Raw genomic sequence first — 5,077 nt, 5'->3', positions numbered from 1 at the left:
GTCAAGGCCAGAGGCAAATAGGACTAGGGATAGAGATTTAATTCTTCTGGACTCCACACAGAAGAATTAAAGTTACATATTAATTAATTCTTAGTTGCGGATCAATTTGTTATAATCTTCCTTACCCTTCTGTGAGTATGTATAAGTAAATTTTTCTAGCTAAAAAAAAATCAGGAAAAATATAAAATATAACAGACATGAAAGTGGCTCCTGCCTAAATGAGCAGGTTACTACTGAAATCTCTGTAGATAAAGTGATGCTTAAGTTGAGACTTAAAGAGATAATAGCAATTTTTTTGAATATAGAAGAAAGTGTATCTTAGGTAAAAAAATAGCATGTTCAAAAGCCTGGAATGAGAATGAGCTTAGTTTGTTTAGATCCTCTCTGGATTGCTCTTATACCCCAGTTTAGGGTTAGAAATTAGAGTAATGTTAAAAGAGAGGCAGCAGGGACTAGTGGGAAATTCTTTTGCATCCATAGGAAAACTCTTAGTCAGCAGGTTACCAAGCCTAGGAATGTTTGCCATGTGGCCCTGGTCTGGGCCACACTCACTGTGAAGGTTGAACACAAGGATCTCTCTGCTGGATATTGCAGGCATGAACAGAAACTGTGAGTAAGCAGGAAGTTTTGAGCTCTATTCCAGCAGATGTTAACACTAAACTATTTCCTGACTGTCAGATCTAGGCTAGCAATATGTTAAGGAATGCTTCTTTCTGCATATAAATACAATTCTGCCAATTCACAGGCAAAAGGGTGTGTACTTTAATATAAATTTGTTTTTTGCTTTTTTATTCATTTTCAATGCTCTCTCCTCCACACACAAATTGTGATAAGAGATATGATGCTACAATGGGCCCTACTTCTTCTCTGACAAAATAATGAACCTGAGTGACAGCTTCCTGGGGTTAAAGATTTAGTTTTTGACCTTAAGACAGATTCAACTATCTGGCTCACACTCTGGTGTCACCATCATCATGTTCTAATTCAAGTTTTTCAGAATGATTCACAGAACCTGAACTGTCTAAAAATGCTTGCTCAGATTTTGAGAAGTGACTTATAAAAGGAATTGTTATTGAAGTGTTTTGTAAACTCATTGATTAAAAAAATAATTGCTATAGAGATATCATTGAGATTTAGGAATTCAGTTTTATAGAGTTGATATAATAAGCTGAATTCATTTTCAAAAAGAAAAAATTGATAGGTTCATTGGGTATTTTTCCCTGGTCTAAGCCAGTAAAATTTTTTTTGATAAAGTTCACCCCCATCCTCTTTATGGGAATGTACTATACAAGTAACAAGGGAATTTTGGATTGGAATCAAAGTCAGGTTTCCAGGAATGAGCCAAATTTAAACTAAAAGCAAAGATTTCTGTACTTTGAAAATGCCTTAGCGATCAATATTCAGGGACATTTGATAGCAGTCATTGTTCCCAGAATGTTCTGTCGTGTTGTGTGGAGTTAAACTACCCTCTTTTTCTCTGCATTCTCTTCACTTCTGCCACCAGGAGTATGGATTTGTCCACACCAAGCAGTTTTCCAATTCTCAGTGGACACACACTGGGTGTGCCACAGTTTAACTCAGTTCTGACACTAACTGCCCGGAGTTAGTGCAGACCTTACAGGTTAATGGCTCAGTCCCACAAAACAGTCCCCGACCCCCACTACAAACGCTAATCACAAGTGTCAGGTTGTCACCTGTACTTCTGACTAATGAGCTATCAATTGGGGGCTCCTACGAACCTCTCATCAGGTTTGATCTTTTGCTAGAAAGGCTAGACATCTCAGGAAAACAGTTTATTACCAGGTTACCAGTTTATTATGAAAAGATACAACTCAGAAACAGCCAGATGGAAGAGATGCATAGGGCAAGGTGTGGAGGAGGGGGTGTGAAGCTTCCATGCTCTCTCTGGATCTGTCATGCTCCCAGCACCTCTATGTGTTGAACAATCAGAAACTCTAAGAACCCCACTGTTTAGAGTTTTATGGAAGTTCCATTATATAGACATGGTTGATTACATTATTGGCCATTATAATTGAGCTTAATTTTCTGCTCCTTTTCCCTCCCTGGAGGTCTGGGGCTGGAGCTAAAAATTGGTTGGCTCGCTGGCAACCGGCCTCCATCACCCATGGTTTACCTTATTAACATAAACTCAGGTATGATTGAAAGGGGCTTATTACGAATAACAAAAGATGCTTCTCTTACCCCTCTAAGAAATTCCAAGGATTTTAGGAACTCTGTGCAGGAACCAGGGACAAAACCAAATATATGTTTTTTATTATATCACAATATCACAGGAGTTTAAAAGACAGTAAGCTCTTTGAACACACACTATTGTGTAAATGGCACACTAAAGGACAAAAGTTAGCCAAAAATATCTTATAACTGGCATCTCTGGACTTTGCATCTGCAATAACTTAAAACTTCACAACATTGAGACAGAATAGCATTTTCACTTAATTACTGTCTATTTACTCCCAGAGACAATTTAATAGCTCACCAGAATGTGTGTGTTGTATGAATATTTCTGCCGTAAGATCAGAGGTTCATATCGTTCCTGCTATTATGTCTGAAAACATATAAGATAATAAGAAAAGGGTTATATCCTTCAGCCCTATATATATTTCCCTAGGTTAATTTTTTTTTTAATTTTAATTTCACTCATTTCTGATTTAAACATTGAAATATTATAAGTATCCAAATCATCTAATATTTTTCTTGAGCTCTAGAAAAACAAGTTTATCTATCTAACTGAAAATTAGCAAAGAAAAGTAGTTCAGCTAAGAAATGTGGAGCCAGAATACTTGGGCTTTAATCTGCTTCTGTCCCTTAATAACTATGTGAACTTGGGCATGTAACTTGACCTCCATGGGCAAAATGAGGATAATAAAATAATAGCAATACCTTCTTTTCATAGTGTTGTCATGACAATTAGTTAACCATTTGCAAAGTACTTAGAACATCAAAAAATAGTAATACAATTATTTGATTTATAATCTTATCTTGGGTATCGCTTAGATATCTATATACATCTGTATACCTATATACTCAAAATCTAGCGTGTTGTGTTCCCCTCAAATTGGTCTTCCTCCTGTTACTTTCTCCATACCATTAATGATAACTTCATCCCTTCATTTAATTAAGTAATGCCTTTGATGTTTTGATTCCCCTCAATTTCCCACTCACATGCCCTTTTAAAATGTGACTTTGCCATTTGTCTATCAAAGGGTTGAAGTCTACTTCCCCTTCCCTGAATTTTAGTCAGCTCTGCAACCTGTCTGATGAAGAGAATGTGGTAGAAGTGGCACTGTGAGACTTCTCAGCTTAGACCTTAAAAGGGCCCACATCTTCCATTTTTATTCTCTTTGAAGCACATCACAGTGTAAAGAAGCTTGAACTGGATTATTGAGTGATCAGAGACCATGTACAGAGAGGTAGAGAGGTCACAGGCAGGAGAACCAGGTTCCCAGCCGACAGCCAGCACCATGACCTCAGACACTGAATAAGGGTATCATGAACTTTCTGACCCTGGTTAAGCCATCCCAGTTGACACCATTTGAAGCAAAAATGGTCAGTCTCTTCTTAAAAATGGATGAATTCTTGACCCATAAATGTATGAATAATAAAAATAATTTTTACTATTGTTTTATACCACTAAATTTTGGGATAGTTTGCTCATAGGTAACCAAAATAATCACCAAGTGCTATTCATTATAACTTTTGAATATCTTTCAAAATTATTCATCTCTTTTTATCTCTGTAATTTTGCAAGGTCATGTCATTATCTCTTCCAAATATTATTGCAATATATCTTAACTGGTATTCTTTATTTAAAAAAAATATATTGAATTGTAGTTGATTTAAAATGTGTTAGTTTTTGGTATACAGCAAAGCGATTCAGTTATATATATATATTCTTTTTTATATTCAGTTATGTTTATATTCTTTTTCATTATGGTTTATTACAAGATATTGAATATAGTTCCCTGTGCTATACAGTAGGATCTCATTGTTTATCTGTTTTATATATAGTAGTTTGTATCTGCTAACCCCAAACTCCTAATTTATCCCTCCCCTACTTCCATTCCCCATTGGTAATCATAAATCTGTTTTCTACGTCTATGAGTCTGTTTCTGTTTTGTAAATAGGTTCATTTGTATCATATTTCACATATCAGATTCCACATATAAGTGACATCAGTTGGTATTTATCTTTCTCTAACTGACTTACTTCACTTAGCATGATAATATCTAGGTCCATCCATATTGATGCAAGAGGCATTATTTAATTCTTTTTTATGGCTGAGTAGTATTCCATTATCTCGCTCGCTCGCTCGCTTGCTATATATATATCTTCTTTATCCATTTACCTACCTGTCCATGGACATTTAGGTTGCTTCCATATCTTGGCTATTGTAAATAGTGCTGCTATGAATATTGGGGTGCATGTATCTTTTCAAATTAGTGTTTTCTCTGGATATATGTCCAGGAGTAGCATTGCTGGATCATATGGTAGCTCTATTTTTAGTTTTTTGAGAAACATCCATGCTGTTTGCCATAGTGGCTGCACCAATTTACATTCCCACCAATAGTGCAGGGGGTTCCTTTTTCTCCACATCCTCTCAAGAATTTATCATTTGTAGAGTTTTTAATGATTTCCATTCTGACTGGTGTGAGGTGATACCTCATTGTAGTTTTGATTTGCATTTCTCTAATGATTAGCAATGTTGAGCATCTTTTCATGTGCCTGTTGGCTAACTGTATGTCTTTTTTGGAGAAATGTCTATTTAGGTCTTCTGCCCATTTTTTTGATTGAGTTGTTTGATTTTTTGTTGTTGAGTTGTATGAACTGTTCATATATTTTGGAAATTAAGACCTTGTCAGTTGCATCATTTGCAAATATTTTATTTCAGTCCATAGGTCATCCTTTTATTTTCTTTATTGTTTCCTTTGCTGTGCAAATGCTTATAAGTTTAATTAGGTCCCATTTGTTTATTTTTGCTTTTATTTCTTTGCATTGGGAAACTGACCTAAGAAAACATTGTTACAACTTAAGTCAGAGATGCTTTGCCTATGTTCTA

Source organism: Globicephala melas, chromosome 1 (genome assembly GCF_963455315.2).
Source record: "Globicephala melas chromosome 1, mGloMel1.2, whole genome shotgun sequence".
Taxonomy (NCBI): Eukaryota; Metazoa; Chordata; class Mammalia; order Artiodactyla; family Delphinidae; genus Globicephala; species Globicephala melas.
This window is presented reverse-complemented; position numbering follows the sequence as displayed.